Raw genomic sequence first — 22,168 nt, 5'->3', positions numbered from 1 at the left:
CTAGGTATTCCTGAAAGAGGTGGGGTTTCAGGTGTCTCCGGAAGGTGGTGATTGACTCCGCTGTCCTGGCGTCGTGAGGGAGTTTGTTCCACCATTGGGGGGCCAGAGCAGCGAACAGTTTTGACTGGGCTGCGCGGGAACTGTACTTCCTCAGTGGTAGGGAGGCGAGCAGGCCAGAGGTGGATGAACGCAGTGCCCTTGTTTGGGTGTAGGGCCTGATCAGAGCCTGGAGGTACTGAGGTGCCGTTCCCCTCACAGCTCCGTAGGCAAGCACCATGGTCTTGTAGCGGATGCGAGCTTCAACTGGAAGCCAGTGGAGAGAGCGGAGGAGCGGGGTGACGTGAGAGAACTTGGGAAGGTTGAACACCAGACGGGCTGCGGCGTTCTGGATGAGTTGTAGGGTTTAATGGCACAGGCAGGGAGCCCAGCCAACAGCGAGTTGCAGTAATCCAGACGGGAGATGACAAGTGCCTGGATTAGGACCTGCGCTGCTTCCTGTGTGAGGCAGGGTCGTACTCTGCGGATGTTGTAGAGCATGAACCTACAAGAACGGGCCACCGCCTTGATGTTAGTTGAGAACGACAGGGTGTTGTCCAGGATCACGCCAAGGTTCTTAGCGCTCTGGGAGGAGGACACAATGGAGTTGTCAACCGTGATGGCGAGATCATGGAATGGGCAGTCCTTCCCCGGGAGGAAGAGCAGCTCCGTCTTGCCGAGGTTCAGCTTGAGGTGGTGATCCGTCATCCACACTGATATGTCTGCCAGACATGCAGAGATGCGTTTCGTCACCTGGTCATCAGAAGGGGAAAGGAGAAGATTAATTGTGTGTCGTCTGCATAGCAATGATAGGAGAGACCATGTGAGGTTATGACAGAGCCAAGTGACTTGGTGTATAGCGAGAATAGGAGAGGGCCTAGAACAGAGCCCTGGGGGACGCCAGTGGTGAGAGCGCGTGGTGAGGAGACAGATTCTCGCCACGCCACCTGGTAGGAGCGACCTGTCAGGTAGGACGCAATCCAAGCGTGGGCCGCGCCGGAGATGCCCAACTCGGAGAGGGTGGAGAGGAGGATCTGATGGTTCACAGTATCGAAGGCAGCCGATAGGTCTAGAAGGATGAGAGCAGAGGAGAGAGAGTTAGCTTTAGCAGTGCGGAGGGCCTCCGTGATACAGAGAAGAGCAGTCTCAGTTGAATGACTAGTCTTGAAACCTGACTGATTTGGATCAAGAAGGTCATTCTGAGAGAGATAGCGGGAGAGCTGGCCAAGGACGGCACGTTCAAGAGTTTTGGAGAGAAAAGAAAGAAGGGATACTGGTCTGTAGTTGTTGACATCGGAGGGATCGAGTGTAGGTTTTTTCAGAAGGGGTGCAACTCTCGCTCTCTGGAAGACAGAAGGGACGTAGCCAGCGGTCAGGGATGAGTTGATGAGCGAGGTGAGGTAAGGGAGAAGGTCTCCGGAAATGGTCTGGAGAAGAGAGGAGGGAATAGGGTCAAGCGGGCAGGTTGTTGGGCGGCCGGCCGTCACAAGACGCGAGATTTCATCTGGAGAGAGAGGGAGAAAGAGGTCAGAGCACAGGGTAGGGCAGTGTGAGCAGAACCAGCGGTGTCGTTTGACTTAGCAAACGAGGATCGGATGTCGTCGACCTTCTTTTCAAAATGGTTGACGAAGTCATCTGCAGAGAGGGAGGAGGGGGAGGGGGAGGAGGATTCAGGAGGGAGGAGAAGGTGGCAAAGAGCTTCCTAGGGTTAGAGGCAGATGCTTGGAATTTAGAGTGGTAGAAAGTGGCTTTAGCAGCAGAGACAGAAGAGGAAAATGTAGAGAGGAGGGAGTGAAAGGATGCCAGGTCCGCAGGGAGGCGATTTTCCTCCATTTCCGCTCGGCTGCCCGGAGCCCTGTTCTGTGAGCTCGCAATGAGTCGTCGAGCCACGGAGCAGGAGGGGAGGACCGAGCCGGCCTGGAGGATAGGGGACATAGAGAATCAAGGGATGCAGAAAGGGAGGAGAGGAGGGTTGAGGAGGCAGAATCAGGAGATAGGTTGGAGAAGGTTTGAGCAGAGGGAAGAGATGATAGGATGGAAGAGGAGAGAGTAGCGGGGAGAGAGAGCGAAGATTGGGACGGCGCGATACCATCCGAGTAGGGGCAGTGTGGGAAGTGTTGGATGAGAGCAAGAGGGAAAAGGATACAAGGTAGTGGTCGGAGACTTGGAGGGGAGTTGCAGTGAGGTTAGTGGAAGAACAGCATCTAGTAAAGATGAGGTCGAGCGTATTGCCTGCCTTGTGAGTAGAGGGGGAAGGTGAGAGGGTGAGGTCAAAAGAGGAGAGGAGTGGAAAGAAGGAGGCAGAGAGGAATGAGTCAAAGGTAGACGTGGGGAGGTTAAAGTCGCCCAGAACTGTGAGAGGTGAGCCGTCCTCAGGAAAGGAGCTTATCAAGGCATCAAGCTCATTGATGAACTCTCCGAGGGAACCTGGAGGGCGATAAATGATAAGGATGTTAAGCTTGAAAGGGCTGGTAACTGTGACAGCATGGAATTCAAAGGAGGCGATAGACAGATGGGTAAGGGGAGAAAGAGAGAATGACCACTTGGGAGAGATGAGGATCCCGGTGCCACCACCCCGCTGACCAGAAGCTCTCGGGGTGTGCGAGAACACGTGGGCGGACGAAGAGAGAGCAGTAGGAGTAGCAGTGTTATCTGTGGTGATCCATGTTTCCGTCAGTGCCAAGAAGTCGAGGGACTGGAGGGAGGCATAGGCTGAGATGAACTCTGCCTTGTTGGCCGCAGATCGGCAGTTCCAGAGGCTACCGGAGACCTGGAACTCCACGTGGGTCATGCGCGCTGGGACCACCAGATTAGAGTGGCCGCGGCCACGCGGTGTGGAGCGTTTGTATGGTCTGTGCAGAGAGGAGAGAACAGGGATAGACAGACACATAGTTGACAGGCTACAGAAGAGTAGAATGAGGGGCAACCTGTCACATAAAGGGCATCCATTCCGTGTCTATGAGGATTATGCGCCCGATGTGGCAAAGCATCGCGCCGACTACAGAGATGTCATGACCAAACTCTACAAACTCCATCTTCGCCCAGCCTTACTCTTCCCTGCAAGACTAAGAATTACCCCGCCTTCCGGTGAGAAGATTTGGCTCTCCTCGGTTTTGGACGCAGAGAAGTTTATCCGGGGATATACACCAATCCCCCCGTACAGGTTAGAGTGCCTTGTTAGTGCGTGTTAGGGTCTGCTCATGGACTCGAATCCATACTATACCATATTGGGTGAAAACGTATTAAACGGGCTCAACAAGGGCTACCGAGCATGTAAGACGCTGAGCAGACCAATGGATGGCGGTCAGAGCTCTCATGTAACGTTAAATTCACTTTCATCCCGGCTGTGCTCAGCGATGCATATTTTTTACTTCCAGGTTTGATCACTGACACCTTCGGACGGATATACTTATATTCCCCCACTTTTGTTTTGTTTCGTTATTTATTTTACAATCCTTACATCACTCTTACTACCATACCATTTATTTATTGCTTGCGGGGGACTGGGGGTGGTGGTTGGGAGGGGGCAGACGCCTGGTTAGCAAGTTGATGTTTTGTGCCGTTCTGCCTTTGTCTGGCCATGGGCCTCTCTCCCGACTAGAGTCCCACCAGCCCTCTGTAGTGCTTATGTATGTGTAGGTGTGTGTAAATATAATTACTATTTGTACTTTATTACTATTTTCTCTTAGCATTTTAGTATTATGTATGTGTATATTTTAAATCAGTGTAGATCTGTGTAAATCAGTGTTCTTCTGGGGTATGAATGTTTGTATGTGTATGTGTGCATATGGATGTATATACATATTCTTTAAATATATATTTTTTTTATATATGATTTTTTTGTGTGGGTATGTATACATACGTGTATATGTATGGATGTGTGTGTGTGTGTATGTATATATATGTATATATAGGTATGTGTATGTATGTATATATATGTGTGTATATGTGTGTATGTATGTATGTGTGTATATGTATATATATGTATGTGTATGTATGTATGTGTATGTATATATATATATATATGTATGTGTATGTATGTATGTGTATGTATGTATGTATATATATATAAGGTATATATTTTTACTTATTAAACATATTTTTTTATGGGGGGAACATTTAATTGAACAAATCCTTGTTCCGATCTCCTGACCCACAGTATGTAAAGGTACGGCTGACTAGGTCGGTTGCGGATGGTTTATTTTTTGACCGGCGGTGCTTAGCGATATTATCTTGAGGCTATATCTCTTTCTTATCTCTGGGATTGACCCAGGATGACGCTTAAATGCGCAATATGTTTAAGTTGCAACTTATTCGGTTTAGGTTTATTAGATGCTAACTGAACACTTAACTCGCGGGAGCCTCCTCAGTTCATATGTTAGTAGAAGTTCTAGGATAGTGAGAGGTGAACGTATAGTTGGGATTTTATTTTTGTTTTACCTCTTGTTCGAGGTCGCGCCGTGCTTTTTTGGCATCGGCCAGACAATGTGTTTATTATTTTTATTTTTCCTTTTTTTTCTCTCCTGTTTGTACATGCCTGTTAAATGTGGGTTGATGGGGGGGGTAAGTGTTGGGGAAATTAGGGAACAGGGTGGGAAGTAAAGGTGCTTGCAGGGGGGGAGGGGTGGGTTGGATACTGCTCGGGTGTAGGTGCTACATATGCTGATCGTGATGGTTTGGTGCGCTTTCTTACCTTTTTATCAAGTTACATGGTATGCAGGCCACCATAGGAACTACAAACAAGAGGAGGGCGGGGCTTACATTCACTTCCTGGAATGTCAAGGGTTTAAACGAACCAATTAAGAGGGGCAAGGTCCTAGCCCACTTGAAAGCACTCTCGTCTGATATTATATTTTTGCAAGAAACCCATCTGAAGAATAACTCTCATAGCAGACTTAAGTGTAGGTGGGTGGGGCAAGTGTATCACTCTAACTTCTCTGCCAAAACGAGAGGCACAGCGATTCTGGTACGGAAAGGAATTCCATTTCTACATAAAACCACTATTGCGGATAAAGAGGGTCGGTATGTGATCGTAATAGGAGAAATCCACTCTACCTCAGTAACACTACTAAATATCTATGGGCCAAACATTGACAACCCCTCTTTTTTCAAAAGAGTCCTTGCCCTGATTCCAGATATCTCCCATACTAACCTGGTCATTGGAGGGGACCTTAACTGTGTGCTAGACCAATATTTGGATAGATCCTCTACCCGGCGAACCCCTACCTCCTATTCAAGCGAATTCTTGAATACCTACATAAAAAATTCAAACTTATTTGATATATGGTGATCGCTAACCCTACGGGTAGGGAATACTCCTTTTACTCTCATGTTCACAAGGTTTACACTCGAATTGACTACTTTTTGTTGGATGCTAGACTACTCCCCTATACCTGTAATGTGAGGTATCATGATATTATAATCTCGGACCACAGTCCACTCACCTTCTCCCTGAGATTGGGTGACATTGTACCAAACGAGAGGGTCTGGAGGTTGAATCCTCAGCTCCTCACAGAACCAACATGCTGTGAATATCTTAAAGACCAAATTAAATTTTTCTTTGATACCAACGACAACACAGAGACCTCCCCAGCATTATTGTGGGAAACACTGAAGGCTTATCTGAGAGGCTGTATCATCTCCTTTCAGGCTGCCAGGAGTAGGCAAAACAGAGGAAAACTGGAAGAACTAGAGGGACATATTCACTTAATGGATAGGGAGAATGCTAGCCACCCATCTATGGAGAAACATAAAAAAAATACCTCTTTAAAATTAGAATATAATCAGATTCTCTCAGCTAAAATTGCTAAATCTTTTCTCTATGCCAAGCAAAAATATTTTGAGTTTGGTGACAAACCACACAAATTACTCGCCAGACAACTTCGAAAAAATGTGAGTGACCGAATGATTCACAGGGTTAAATCTGCATCTGGGGAATTACTCTCTTCCCCCAAAGACATCAATGACAGATTCCGGCAGTTTTACGAGACTCTATATACATCTAAAGCGTATCCTAACCCCTTAATTATGCAAACATTTTTGGAGGACTGTAATCTTCCTGCCCTGAACCAGGAAGATTCTAACTTCCTGAATAAGGAAATATCTCTTGATGAAATCCGAGAAACAATTAAATCTCTAAAGAGTGGCAAGACCCCGGGCCCAGATGGATACCCTGGTGAATTCTATAAAACATTCAGCAACATGCTCTCCCCCTATCTGCACAAAATGTTGATTCAGGCCAATGAGGATGGAGCTCTCCCTTCTACTTTGGACGAAGCGTTCATTACAGTTATACATAAGAAGGGTAAAGATCCAGAAGAGGTAGGGTCATACAGACCAATATCTCTCCTTAATACAGACCAAAAGATTTTAGCAAAAACTCTGGCTAACAGGCTTAGCACTTTAATTGGCAAATTGGTCCATTCGGATCAGAACGGCTTTATCCCTAACAGAAACTCATTCTTCAATCTCAGGCGCCTCTTCAATATTATGTATTCTCAGAGGTTACCCAACGTGGACCTTGCCGTCATATCTCTTGACGCCGAAAAGGCCTTTGACCAAGTTGAGTGGCCCTATCTATTCAAGGTCCTACAGAAATTTAATATTGAGATAGGTTCATAAATTGGATCCAGCTTTTATATAGGAACCCCTGTGCCAGAATACTCACTAACCAATCATTGTCGCCCGATTTAACCTCAACAGGGGACAAGGCAGGGTTGTGCGCTGTCGCCTATGCTCTTCGCCCTAATTATCGAACCGCTCGCTCAGACGATTAGATCTCATGCAGCAATACACGGCTATAATACTAAAGATACTCTAAATAAGATCTCCCTATACGCAGATGACATCCTCCTCTATGTAACAGAACCCCAGGCTAGTATCCCAGCTATTCTTGATGTGATCAATTTGTTTGGTACCTTCTCGGGATACAGAATAAATTGGAACAAGAGTGAATTAATGCCCATACGGTCGCAAAATACCTCCTGGCTAGAACATCTCCCATTTAAGTTATCTTCAGAAAAATTTACCTACCTAGGAATTGTAGTTACCAAACAATACTCCTTACTATTTAAAGAGAATTTCCCTCTCTGATACAAAAACTCAAAGCAAACATACTATTTTGGAGAACTCTCCCAATTTCTCTGCTCGGAAGAATTAATGCCATTAAAATGGTCTTCCTCCCACAACTGCTCTACCTATATCAGAACATCCCAGTATTCATACCTAAATCCTTTCATAAACAACTGGACTCAATTATCAATCCTTTCATCTGGGATTATAAAACACACAGGATAGGTAAAAAACACCTCTGTAAATCCAAGATGGAAGGAGGATTGTCTCTCCCAAATTTTATATTTTATTACTGGGCCGCTAACCTCCGCATTGTTACGTTTCTGTTGGATGACGTACTCCCGGCACCCAGCTGGCTTAGTATGGAGCGTGAGGAGTGTCACCCCTTCTCTATTGGCGCTGTGATTTTGTCGCCTGTCAATCTGGAGATGTCACTTTATTGTAACAATCCTATAATACATAGCACAGTCCGAATCTGGAAGCAAATTAAAGTCCACTTTGAGCTCAGACCAATGTCATTCATGCTCCCTGTCGCCAGGAATCCCTCCTTTGCCCCTTCTAACCTTGACAACACCTTTTGAGCGATGGGGAGAGTTGGGGATAAGTACCATAGGGGATTTATACATAGAAGGGACCTTTGCTTCCTTTGAGCTGCTGAGGGAAACTTATAATCTTCCCAGAAGTAATTTTTTCAGATACCTACAAATTAGAGACTACGTTAGAAAACACCTCCCAACATTTGGGAATGCTAAACCTTCCATGTTTGACGGATGCATAAAAATATGCCCCACCTCAGATAAACTGATATCGCGTCTATATGATGCTTTTCAATCTGTTAGCACACCTTCTACTGATGCCATCAAGGCAAAATGGGAGGAAGAACTAGGGACTGACATCTCAGTGGCAGACTGGGAAGAGAGCTTGGAGTATATCCACACATGCTCCATTAATTCCAGACATCGTCTCATACAATTCAAGGTATTACACAGATTACACTATTCCAAAACTAAACTGCATAGGATATTTCCTGACACATCCCCTACATGTGATAAATGTCAGGCTACGCAGGGTACACTACTCCACTGCTTTGCCCTATGCTCTAGCTTGCATGGTTATTGGTGTGGAATTTTAGGATCCTCTCTGAAGTTTTGGAGACTTCAATAGATCCAGACCCGCTTCTGATAATCCTGGGAGTATCTGAGTCCCTAAACGGATTAACCAACCCCCAAAAACAACTAATCTCGTATGGTCTCATCTCTGCAAAAAACTAATCTTGTTGTTTTGGAAAAGGAGGGAAGCGCCCTCTACCAAATTATGGCTCAGTGAATTGGCAAACACTGTACACTTAGAAAGAATTAGATATATTCTGAACAATAAAGTATCAACTTTTGATAAAATCTGGCAGCCTTTCCTCTCCTACTTGGACGAGTCGGCGCTGTGAATTTGTACTTATTAACGCACTCTCAATTGTAATATTTTAATCGACCTTTGGGCAGCGTGTGCTGGCCCTACCACCCGAGCAGTTGGGAGGGGGGGGGGAATAGGGGATGGGGGGGTAGGGGGGACATCTTCCCTCTTTCTTTCTACGTGTCCTTGTTTTGTATGTCGTGTTTTGTATTATTTGTTCTGCACCCAGAACTCTGGGTCTTGTTGTTCCTGTATGCTCTTTTATGTTTAGATAAGAATTGTATACCTGTCATGTATACCTATACACCATTATTGTGTGTGTTTAATAAAAATATTTGAAACAAATATTAAAACTGTTTAATTTGATCCTGAGTGTAGGTTATTTTCCTGACATCAAGGACTCATAACTCCAATCTTCAAGAACAGAGACAAATTTGACCCTAACAATTAGAGGCATTTGTGTGAACAGTAACCTGGGGAAGGTTTTCCATAGTATTATAAATGTAAGAGTTCTAAACTTCCTTAATAAGCACAATGTCTTGAGTAAAAGCCAAATTGGATTTATACCAAAACATCTCACAACCGATCATACTTACACCCTACACACCCTGATAGATAAATATGTCCACCAAAATAATACCAAAATGTACGCTTGCTTTATCAACTTTCAAAAAGCATTTGATTCTATTTGGCATACAGGACTGTTCTACAACGTTATTGAAAGTGGTGTAGGGTGTGAAACATATGACATAATTAAACTGGCAATATGTGCAGCATCAAAATTGGCAAGAAAATAACATAATTATTTAGCCAGGGGCGGGGCCTTCGTCAGGGTTGCAATCTGAGCCCTGCTCTCTTAAATAATTACATCAACGAATTGTCCATTATTCTAGAAGAATCCTCAGCCCCTGGTGTTAGTCTCCACAAATCAGAGATTAAATGCCTGCTCTTCGCAGATGACCTATGCCTGCTGTCACCCAAAGCAGAGCCTGGACCTGCTAGAGCAGTACTGCCAGACCTGGGCCCTGGCAGTAGACTAAAATAATGATTTTCCAGAGAAGATCCAGATCTCGGGGAATTAGACCAAAGTTCTCAATTGGTACAAAATATATAGAGTACTGCACACACTACAATTACTTAAGTTTAAAAATAAGCTCAGCTGGACACATTAATGATGCAGTGAATGAACTGAGAGAGAAAGCACGCAGGGTATTCTATGCCATTAAAACACAAATTCAAATTGAAATACCTATAAACAATTGGCTAAAACTAATTGAATGTGTCATTGAACCAATTGCAGTTCATGGCAGCGAGGTGTGGGGTCCACTTGCAAAACAAGATTTCACCAAATGGGACAAACACCTCATTGAAACCCTGCGTCAAATCAAATTGGATCAGTCACATGCGCCGAATACAACAGGTGTAGACCTTACAGTGAAATGCTTACTTACGAGCCCCTAACCAACAGTGCAGTTTCAAAAAATACAGATAAGAATAAGAGATAAAAGTAACAAGTAATTAAAGAGCAGCAGTGAAATAACAATAGCGCGACTATATACAGGGGGGTACCAATACAGAGTTAATGTGAGGGGGCACCGGTTATTTGAGGTAGTATGTACATGTAGGTAGAGTTATTTAAGTGACTATGCATAGATGACAACAGAGAGTAGCAATGGTGTAAATAGGAGTGAGGGTGGGGGGGGGGGGGGCACTGCAAATAGTCTGGGTAGCCATTTGACTAGATGTTCAGGAGTCTTATGGCTTGGGGGTAGAAGCAGTTTAGAAGCCTCTTGGACCTAGACTTGGCACTCCGGTATTGCTTGCCTTGCTGTAGCAGAGAGAACAGTCTATGACTAGGGTGGCTGGAGTCTTTGACAATTTTTATGGCCTTCCTCTGACACTGCCTGGTATAGAGGTCCTGGATGGCAGGAAGCTTGGCCCCAGTGATGTACTGGGTCGTTCGCACTGCCCTCTGTAGTGCCTTGCGGTCAGAGGCCGAACAGTTGCCATACCAGGCAGTGATGCAACCAGTCAGCATGTAGAGTTCTATAAGATTAGGCCAATATCAACTAATAATAAAACACAAAAACATAGCAATTCAATTTTGGAAACATCTAAAATACAGTGACCCCCTCTCATATCATTATCAAGCCCTGCAATGCCAAGAGCTGAGAAAAGCAAAGAGTCCCCTCATCCAGCTGGTCCTGGAGCCTCAGGACCACAACATCCAATCAATCAGAATAAACCAAATTACAACACAGTCAAAACAAAGCTACATTACTTATTGGGAAACACAAGCACAAAGCAAAATGCAGTGCTATCTGGCCCTATATCGCCAGTGCACCATGGCTAACTATTTGACCATGATTACTGATCAAAACCTTAGAAAAAACTTGACAAAGTACAGGCTCAGTGAGCACAGCCTTGCCATTGAGAAGGGTAGACACAGGAAAACCTTGCTCCCTGTAGAGGAAAGGCTGTGGGACCACTGCACAACAGCAGAACCTGAGACAGAGCTGCATTTCCTGACAAAATGTCAAAAATATAAAACAATTAGAGAGTGTCATTTCCCCAAATTTGAAGCCCTTATTCAAGGTTTCAAATACCTCTATGATGAGAATAGGCTACCTGTCCTGTTGGGGGAGGACACAGAGAGCTGTGGGTTGGCATTGCTGCCTGCCATAAGATGAGGGACAGTGTATGACAGACCAACCAACCTGCACATGTCCATTTATGTTGTAAATATCCAAGGTAAGCTTTGGCAATATGTACATTGTTACGTCATGCCAATAAAGCAAATTGGAAAAATTTAGAGATACAAACACCATTGTAAATACAACCTATCTGTTCATTTATTTTCTCTTTCATACCTCAACTATTTACACATTTTTACAACATTGCCAATAATGCCATTTGAAATGTCTATATTCTATTTAAACTTCTGAGTGTATTGTTTACTGTTAATTTCTGATTGTTAATTGCCCTTTTGTTTCTTGTCTATTTTACTTTCTTTGGCAATGTAAACATATGTTTCCCATGCCAATAAAGCCCCTTGAATTGAAACTGAATTGAGAGGGCTGAAAGAGATAAAGAGCGGCTGACTGATTGGGTTTTGGTGACTGGTCACTGTGGCCTTGGACTGGTGACTGGTCACTGTGACTGGTCACTGTGGCTCTCTCTCCCCTCCTCTCCTTTCCTCTCCAATCCTCTCCTCTCCTGTCCCACACACACACCACCTTGCTTTGGCAGGCCTGACGCTGTCATGACCTTAGGCTTCAGTACACATTGTTTGTGTGGGGAGGCATGGTGAAATGACGTGGAAACAACAATGATTCAACCAATGTGTACCCAGTGGGACTGTGCTTTATAATAAGAAAACTGGAAGCATCATTACATTTTTCTGGCTGTGGGATTGGCATCTCTACACAGACAGGATATAGCATACAGTAGACTATTTAAAGTAGAGTTCAGACGCTGTGTTTCTAAGCAGCACAGAGTGATTCAGGAGATTCACTGGCAATGACTCATCCTTCATTCATTACCCTGCATTCAACATTGTGTGATTTCTAATAGAACACAACCTGATTCTGGTAGTTCATGACCTCACATCACCCACCAGGTCAGTCCAACATAGTTCATTAATACACAGTATAACAAGCATGGATGGATGTACATAGCCTGCCTAGATGTATCTTTTCTGTGGAAAAGGACAACTTCAAAAAACCTACTACCAAACAAAATAACAGGATTCCTAGTCATCCTTCACCTTGGCACACACACTGTAAGGCTGACGGAAACCTCTTGCGTTATTCTTGGCGACAGGCTTCCTGACAAATTACTCCGGCGGCATGTCCAGATAAGTTCCATTAATTTCTACTGGAGGAGAATCTAAACTTTGAACTAGGAAGGGGGAGGGGTCCTCTGAAAGCGGCTGAAGGGGACAAGGAAGGGGAGGAACAGGGTGTGAGCTAGGGATTTCAGTGACCAGGGATAAGGTGCTGTCCTCCACCTCAGGCCCTGAGATAACCAGTAGGACAACAGGAAGTGACATCCATCACTGCCATCAATCACCCCGATCCACGTACACAGTCAAATGGGGTACGTCTGTAAAAAAAAAGAAAGATTACTAGTCCCTCATGGGAATCAAACCCACAACAACCCACAATCGAACATTGCAAGCACCATGCTCTAGCAACTGAGTTACAGATGACTTGGCACTAGGGTGTGAAGTGGGCTTGAACCCAGACCCAGCACATCTTCATGGCCAGAGACATTACGAGCAGGAGGGATCTGACTCATTGCAAAGAATAGTTGATAAGAACAGTTGCAATGTATGTTTACTATGGTCTCAGTCTCTTTATGACAAAGATAGTTGCAGCCCTTAAGCAATCATGGATTTTCAAGAAACAGGCCAGCATGTGTCTTTGGTGAGAAACACCATATGTTCAACTGTGAAGTTCAATAGAAAGTGAAGTTCAATACAAAGTTTAATTTTATTTTTTTACTCACACTCATGAAGGCCCACTTGTCAGTCATTAGATTAAAAGTGGATTAGGGAAAATGTCAAGGAGGAGAAACAGGCTATGAACCCTTCTTTTTTAGGTTATACTGTTACTTTTTGTGCTTTGACATTTACATTATGTTTACACTGTCCAGTTTCTAAATATAAGAATTGCTGTCAACATAACATGTTGTGAATAATTTCCTGGTACAAAAAACTAAGATATAAGAGCTGATCTGGGCAGGCTTTGCTTTAGGGAGGAAAGAAACCCCACCTCCAGCTGAGGGATCAACGCCCAGAAATGGAAAGGGTCTGCGACCTTTGACATCTTCATTCAGAGGGAGGAGGGGCCAGGGCATTTGTTAGATTGGCTTTAATGATAGTGGGTCAATTTCCACAACAACTAATAGCATTGAAGCGCGAGGCTCAACTTCTCAGCTGTTTTGGTGCCCTAGCTAGCGTGAAGCGAACCCGTGCACGTGAGCAGATACTGTGTGTGAGAGCGAAGTCTTGCCTATTGCTCATCTCAATATCTGTGGTACCGCTCGTGGCAACGTCATTTCGCTGAGTCTACCTAAGAAGAATACTGTAGCAAGTCAATGTTTTTTAATTTTTATATACAAAATATGTCAATTCTAGGACCCCATAGAGAGCACTGTTATTTCTTAGCCTAATTATTAATAAATAATAAAATAATTTAAATGACAGAAAATTATCATGCCTCTTGGCCAACTGTAAGCATGAAAGCTACAGCTGTAATTTACAGCAATAAACCAAATGAAGGTAAGACTTCACAGAGAGAAACAAACAAATGTACTTATTCTGATTTTCAGCACATCTGGTTATTATAAAGACTATCAGTAGCTAGGTTTTCATTCAATTGGCGACAGATCAGATTTTCATGTGAATATTCTAAAATCCGCGTAAGGAAAATATGCTATTTTTCTCACCAGTTGTGAGTTTCCACCAAACTGAATTGTTGAAGATAAAAAACAAATCAGTGAGTGATGAGGTAGTGCACACAAAATAAACTGTTTCGGTTAAGTTTCCATGTACTGAATAAACATCTAAAAGTTAAATGTGTTTCCATTGTATTTTCAACTCTACTAATAGTTTTGCCACATCTGTTGCGTTAAATAGCAAATGCGCCTACTCTGGTTTTGGCACATGCGCTCTAGCCAACAGTTTGCAGGCTAGTCTACATGATGACATTATTATGGATTATGGATAGCAATAATATATATTTTTTGTAGTTAAGCATCGATCATCATGTCACCAGAATAAGACCCTCGATATTTATTGGAAAGGAGCATCAAGATCACTGTGCACTTTCACCACAAAATTAATCTGTAGCCAAATAAACTGCATGGTTTCCGGAATCGTAGGCGGGAGGACCACACGCAATATCATCGCGTGACTTCAAGTTTACTTCGAAATGATGGTTATTATATCAATATTTGCACATAAAGGCGTTTCCACCGCCATTTCTCACATAATACATTTTACAGACACAAAAATATCCCACCATGTCGAACGAAATAAATATCTGTCGGCATTTATAAAATTGTACCGAAACGTCCTGTTTCCATCACAGCTGTGCTTCTTTTTCTTTTCTTTTTTAAATATACGGCATGACTTTCCTTGCAGAAAAACTGTGGATGGAAACGTGGTTAGTGTCAATGTTTTTCTTTCTATCTTTTTTACACAGGGTTGACAATGAAGATGGGTTCCTGGCATTCTTGAACCCCAATAAAAAGGACAGGTTAAAAGTTTACAAGCACCCATGCAGGAAGATGGCTGGGCCAGAAGAGCAACAGCTGAAAGAGGATATCTACTAACAACTCCAGTGGTGATTAGTTCTCAGATGGCTTGTAGCAGGGCTCAAAGGTTATTGAACATTGTGGTTAACTAGACACCGGTCTGACCTAACTCCAGGTCCACTGACCTTACTTGTGCAAGTATGCTCAAGACCTCTCAACTTTAACATTTCATTTAATATTGTTGTCTCTTGGTTGATGCCTTGGAGATCGAAGGCAAATATAAATCAGAATGATGGTAGTGACATCTATGTGAAGTATCTAACTCTTGATCTCTAGTGCTTGTTTTAAGGAATCCCCAAGAAGCTAACATGTATATTACAGTGTAATTACGAAAATAAAGTGCAACCTAAAAATCCATACAGAAACCACTCACTAATTTGGAGGTATAAGCATATTTTTGAGAATAGTAGGAAAAAGTCCATGGCACTGTGGAATTAAACAGTACCATTTGCAAAACATTTATTCAAAATGTCATGTCGTGGCAATTTGATCAATGATGGTGTTTGTTTTGGAGACCATCTATTTTCCGAGTCATCAGTTCTAAGTCGGGAGGTGTTAAGACAAAGACGAGGATTTCTCCCTGGCAGCTAACTGGATTTTGTCTCCCTTACTACCATATTCATCATCAGATAAGCCCTTTATGACCTTCATCTCAAGACATTAACAGTAGGCTAGAGATGAAACCAGGGAGACTCAAAAGTTGCTTATCAAGCTGTTACCCTGGTAACACCTGCCTAAAATAAGCATTGAGTGATCTCAAGAAATGTCAGGTGGCATTCAACTAAATGTCAGGTGGCATTCATTCACTTTGTCCCTCCCTGCAGGTTTTGGTAGCTGAAAAACAAAAGATCCTGAAAGACAGACCATGGATTGTGAAGGAGAAGAGTCTAATCTTATTGTGACGACTCACTCAAAGTATTAAAATCATAGCTGAATCAATACAGCACGTTATTGTGTTTCTCTGTTCTTATAAACTAAAGGATTGCTCCCGAGTGCTAGAGGCACAACTGGCCGTGATCGGGAGTCCCTTAGGGCGGCGCACAATTGGCCCAGCCTCGCCCGGGTTAGGGGAGAGTTTGGCCGGGGTAGGCCGTCATTGTAAATAAGAATTTGTTGTTAACTGACTTGCCTAGTTAAATAAATGAAAATAACATAAGAGCTGAATCCTTATTTGAGATAGGGCACTCATGACACGGAACTCTTGCAAGTTTCTTGAATATTTCATCAATGCCAAATTTAGGCTGCCTTCAAGCTACTTCCATGTTCCTCAAATTGGGATTGCCTTCAATGCTGGTGATTTCATAATGAAGCTGCACCATTTAGGAAAGAAAAAAGAGGTCCACAAACACAAAGAGTTAAAAGGGAAAGAGAGTGAGAGAAAAGAGAAAAGAGAGAGAAACCTGTCTGCCACTGAGGAGGCTATTCTTATCTCCCTCAGATTAACTTTACATTTATCCCTGGGAACAATGTCAGCCTGTGAGGAAGCCAGGCCAGGGCCAGCCCCCCGAGGGCCAAATTGTCAGCTCAGAGCTTTGATCGGGGCCCCTGACTCTGCCAGAAAGCCCCTTGCCCTCACTGACATGGCCGCACGTGCTCAGTCCTAAGCCACCCAGAGTTCATCATCATACACATCGGCCGATGACGCCAAGTGAATGTCATCAAAACTAGTATGCTACAAGGAACTACAGGCCCAGATGAAACGCAAAGGCAACTGATCATGTGACCTTGCTTTATCACAATCACAACAACATAGTGAGGATATTAGTTAGCCTTATTAGGGTAATAATTTATTGAGATGCAATGCATGGGAATATGAAAAAGTGATGTTGGTTGCTGAGAACATATATGACTGATGAGACTTCACAACCATACCTGACTCAGTATTGTCTATTAAATAGTCCAAGGCTGTAGTCACATGTAAAATACAGAGCAGTTTGATGACTGGCAACAACCCAATATTAGCTAGCAGTCCAAATTTGTGATTAGGTACTTTCTATTTCATTTTCAAATGCTGGTCCTTTTAGGACATTTGGTCAAAAATAAAGGTATTTGTCCAGCCATAAATTGGGAGGAGGAGGAGGAGGGAGGGATAAATGAGAGGTATTGTGGAGACAGGAGGAAATGAGTTATCCTCTAGGACATGAAACATGGGGGACAGTACAGTAGATTAGGATGGACAGACAGATTTGTAAAGGCAGTAATTACAGTATAAACTCACTGACACCACATCTCCTGGTTACTCCCATCTGATGTCTCCTCTCATTGCCCATCCAAACTTACAATCAGATAAAGAAAAGGCAGCTTATTAGCCAATATTTCTACAAAGGTTCTTAGAGTAAAAGACAGAGTAAAAATACAATGTGTCATCATGGTATATTCTATCTGAGCAAATATATATTAGACAGAACATATTTGTTATTTCAATCTAATGCAATATAGAGTTGGATGAAATATAGACAGTCTCTCTGTTTCAACTTGACCCATCACCGGCAACATGAGATGTTCGATGGAAAGAAGAAAATATCAAATTCCATGTATAGCCAGCTGTAAAATACATACATTTTATAGGCCTACATCAGTCATTGAAAAAAGACTTACCAATTTGCAATTTCAGATGAGTGGATGTTTAAATGTCCATCATGCACGCACAGAATCGATCGTTTATCTTGCTCTCTCTCTCTCTGAATCTCTCTCTCTCCACACCGCGCTGGCAGCTCCTGTTGGTCATCTGAGCCACAGTAGACGACAGGGAGCCCTCCAAGTGACGTCAAGGAATTACTGCATGTAGCGTTTGGCTTTAATTGGGAAATTGCTTGTAGTTATTGTAATGAACAGTGGATATAATACAAACAAAGAGTTCAGAACGTGCAAAACTGACGCTCAGTCATTGTAGGCTATGCCTCAAATGCGCGCAAGAGAAGCAGTCCAGTTCAGTGAAAAAAATGGTTTCTCATTTTCAGAACGAGATCGTGGTTCCTCATAATTACTGATTTTTAAAGACATACATACATTTATATATATATATATTCCACGCCAAAAGTGTATTGTTTTCAACAAACAAAATAGTAGACTATAGTTTATCTCTAAGTCTTCCTCTTCATCGTTTTTCATTTGAATTCGATTTACATTCTACACAATTAAATGTTGGTTAAGTTTGATTTATTTAATGTTTAACACTTAGGCTATAAATTGCATCATCGCATAGACCTACATAAGTAGGACACACAAACTATATTTACTGTAAAGCATACAAAATAAAAGCTTATTAGAATACAAAGTATAGAAATGATAGGCCCACACCATCGAAACTAGAACCATATAAAAGGCCTATCTTTTGGCTACATGTTTAATGCACGCACGCACATGTTTTTCATTTCGTAGTTGCATGTAGATCTAGATGCGTTTTCACAGTTTCAAACAGGTTTAACACAATTGTTCCAACGGTCATTGTGATACAAGTTGTTAATCAGCTCCTCCCATGGGGTTTGACTAAAAGTTTGAGAACATCTCCCTCTGTCGGGAAAAATGCTCGGTTGCCTAGGCCTACTCAAATGCAGGGTGGTAGATGACCTAGCGTTAAGATCGTTAGGCCAGTAACCCTAAAGCTGGTCACTGATGATTTGCCTTTCTAGGTGAATCTCTGTAACACTTCAAAGGAGTTTTAATTTATATTTCCACAAATAATCATTCCAGTAGGCCCATACAGCCATACTATTTAGTCTATAAACTGCAGTGTGTGCCTGAAAACACAACACGTCTAGGCTATAGCTTGTAAATAAATAAAAAGTTAAATATAACCAACCAATTTTTCGTTTCAATGAAGAGTTAAAAAAAAAATTATGTAAAAAAAAAAAAAAAAATACACGTAACTACAACAAACAAATACTTACTGATATGCTCTAGAGCTTTGGCGAATTCGATCGTGGACTTAAGGAAACAGCAGAGGGAGCGCCCCCCTATCCACATCGACGGGACCGCATGATCTGAAATGATCGACCCACACAGACAGTGTTGTGAAGAAGGCTCCACAGCGCCTCTTCAATGTCACGAGGCTGAAGAAATTTGTCTTGGCGCCTAAAACCCTCACAAACTTCTACAGATGCACAATTGAGAGCATCCTTTCGGGATGTATCACCGCATGGTACGGCAACCGCAGGGCTCTCCAGAGGGTGGTGCGGTCTGCCCAAGGCATCATCCGGGGCAAACTACCTGCCTTCCCGGACACCTATAGCACCTGATGTCACAGGAAGGCCAAAAAGATAATTAAGGACAACAACCACCCGAGCCACGGCCTGTTCACCCCGCTATCATCCAGAAGGCAAGGTCAGTACAAGTGCATCAAAGTTGGGACCGAGAGACTGTTGATGATGGGATATGTAGATAGGGCGAGTCGGTCAAGGATCGATTCGGACAAGGTGGTCAATTATATGACAAGCGACAGTTTATTCAGAGTAAAGATATCTGGTACAACGTATACGGGCTCATTCATTTGGCTACCAAGGAACCAGCAGAAAGAAGCCCCGATAACAGATTGCAAGCATGTTAAGTACAGTACAGAAAAGTGGGTTGAGTCTGAAAGTCCCTGGCTTTTGATTGGCCACAGTTGAGGTGTTGTCTTCTTGGATTGGTCCTGTTGAGCCGTCCGTCGTTCCTCCGGGTCTCGTCGTCTCGTTCTCAGTCACACAATGTTCGGCTAGGAAGGAGATTTTGTGTGTGCGCTGGTTTCTGTCTCAAGGCTGTGTGTCCTCCTCCCAAATGTGTGGGTGTATGTCTTATCTGTGTGTCCTCGGCAGTTAGTGTGTGTAATGTGTGTGTGTGTGGGTGTGGGAGCTATCCTGTATGGGACCTAACATGTTTTACTGTGAAAATACGTTGTCTCAGTTATAGCAATGTAATAGCAGTAGGCTGGTCATCTGCATAAGAAATAGCACTTCCTTACAAGACTGAAAAATAGCTTCTATTTCCAGGCCGTCAGACTGTTAAATAGCCATCACTAGACGGCTTCCATCCACCCAGTTACGTAACCCTGCACCTTGGAGGCTGCTGCCCCATATACATAGACTTGAAATCACTGGCCACTTTAATAATGGAACACTAGTCATTTGAATAATGTTTACATATTTTTGCTTTACTCATTTCATATGTATATACTGCATTCTATTCTACTGTATTTAGTCTATGCCACTCCGACATTTCTCATCCTAATATTTATATATTCCTTAATTCCATGATTTTACTTTTAGGTTGTGTGTATTGTGTCTATTGTTGTGAATTGTTAGATATTCCTGCACTGTTGGAGCTTGAAACAAAAGCATTTCGCTACACCCGCAATAACATCTGCTAAACATGTGTATGTGACAAATAAAATTTGATTTGATTTAGGCCCAAACAGTTTGTAAGCACGGTTTGTCACCGTTATAGCGCAATTAACGTATTGTTTAGTGTTGTGTTGTGGCTTTGCTGGCACCAAGATGTACAAGCTAAAATCGCAACGGGCAGGCACCATCATCAAAAATGGCCTGAACAACAATGCATTGGCAGGGCAATTCAAACAAGGCCAGGGTTGGGTAGGTTACTTTCTAAATGTAATCTGTTACAGTTACCGGTCCAAAATTGTAATCAGTAATGTAACTTTTGGATTATCCAAATTTAGTCATGTATTCTGATTACATTCCGTTACTTTTAGATTACTTTCCCCTTAAGAGGCATTAGAAGGAAACAAAAATGTATATTACCAATTGAACAACATTCCAGGATAAATCAATGTTAAAGTTTACATAGCTGGCCATATATGAATGTTACATTTTACTTTATGGGTTGGTTATGTAGGCTTCTTCTAACCCATCGCTTTCTACTACATATCTACTACATTAAAAACCAAAGTCTATCAGAATTCCAGTCATTCCAATAAATGTTATACCCCTTGATCTTCAAGAATAGGACTTGGAAATATGGAAGCATAGATTGGCCAAACTGCTTTACCTGAGCATGTTCCTAAAACGAAGAACTAATTAGCCAGCCTTACTTCGTTGTTTATGATTTTATTGTCATGGAGGACTAATTGAGCTCATTGATTCGAGTTGAAAAGTAAATGCTGCAATCATGGAATGGAATGCTTTGAGCACAACTGAAAAATGCTATTTACGTGTGAAAATGAATGCCATATGCTGCATTTGCTATAGGCCTATTGTTTACCTTTTTGTTAGTGTGGAGAAATGTAACAATAATGTAACAATAATGTTGATATCATGGGTGGTCAGTCCTTGCATCCTTGCATCCATAGCTCTGTCCATTAATCTGAGAATGGTGATATCAGAATTATTGTTTTAACCATGTTATGAGGCTATACAGTATTTGTTTACATTTACAATGTTTACAAACATGGGAGAAAAACATCTGTATATTTTGGGTTCTCATGCAGTGTGACAGTTGAACTAAGCTAATGAGGCATTTCTAAGTTATATTCTTCAAGAATCAATGGAGATATATATACCATTGTCATATATATATATTTTTTTTACAAGGCCAAAAATGTATGTAGCAACTTCAGATTGCCCCTTTAAGTCTATCAAAAGTGTGCAAATTTGAGCATGTGTCCATTAGGCCTTTGGATTTAAAAAATGATCAGTATGAATTAGATAAAAGCCCCACTTTTATTCCATAGGTTTGGATCAGCACTATGCAAGCTGTTGCAAAAGCGTATTTTTCACTGGCTGTCAACTGGTTTCAAAAACAATGATTGATAGGCATCTTACATTTCTTGAATTCAACCATTATTGGGTTCAAATTCACATGTAGATTTGTGAACAGCCATCCACAACAACCACAATCTGTAAGGCGCAAATAGCTAAATGAGAGAGCAGATTCACATCAATGCGCAATGAGAAGTGATATCCGTAACGCCGTAGACTACACCACCACTGCCATCCTTAACTCCAAGCATTTATTCAAATTGGATAATCTTTGGATGCCGACAGCAATGGCACCATTGGAATACATAGCTTGGACTGTAGCCTAGAAAAGCTTATTCCTGATCTTTTCCCGCGATCCATCAAACACATTTGGTGTGTCATCATAGTGGTCTCTGACTTGTGGTCAGTCTTGCTCAGGTGGAACAAACTTAAATTTGCGCCTTTTTTCAATGGTGATTTGAATGTCATTGCGAAAACAGAGAAGTGTCAAATATTTTTTTCGCAGACATCCTTTCTGAATTAATCCTCGAGGTAATCATCTAGTTTTTCAAAAGTATCTGTAATCTGATTACAATATTGTTGCTGGTAATGGAAAGGATTACAGTTACTGTTTTTTTTTTTTTACATGTAATGGATTACAT

The 22,168-nt window shown here is 42.5% G+C and overlaps 1 long non-coding RNA gene across 2 annotated transcripts; it reads right to left on the bottom strand.

Moving 5' to 3' along the window:
• Positions 1-11,846: 11,846 nt before the first annotated feature.
• On the bottom strand, positions 11,847-21,257 carry LOC115113981 (uncharacterized). 2 transcript variants are annotated; one of them, XR_003861173.2, is made up of 4 exons: positions 18,726-21,257; positions 17,434-17,630; positions 17,054-17,110; positions 11,847-12,618 (listed from the first exon to the last, which is right to left on the bottom strand). It is a non-coding gene; the product is annotated as an uncharacterized LOC115113981 (long non-coding RNA). The 2 variants fall into 2 exon arrangements; XR_003861174.2 differs by lacking the exon at positions 17,054-17,110.
• Positions 21,258-22,168: the final 911 nt, after the last annotated feature.

Source organism: Oncorhynchus nerka, linkage group LG9b (genome assembly GCF_034236695.1).
Source record: "Oncorhynchus nerka isolate Pitt River linkage group LG9b, Oner_Uvic_2.0, whole genome shotgun sequence".
Lineage (NCBI taxonomy): Eukaryota > Metazoa > Chordata > Actinopteri > Salmoniformes > Salmonidae > Oncorhynchus > Oncorhynchus nerka.
The sequence above is the reverse complement of the archived record's forward strand: the minus strand, read 5'-3'. Positions and strand labels throughout refer to the sequence as shown.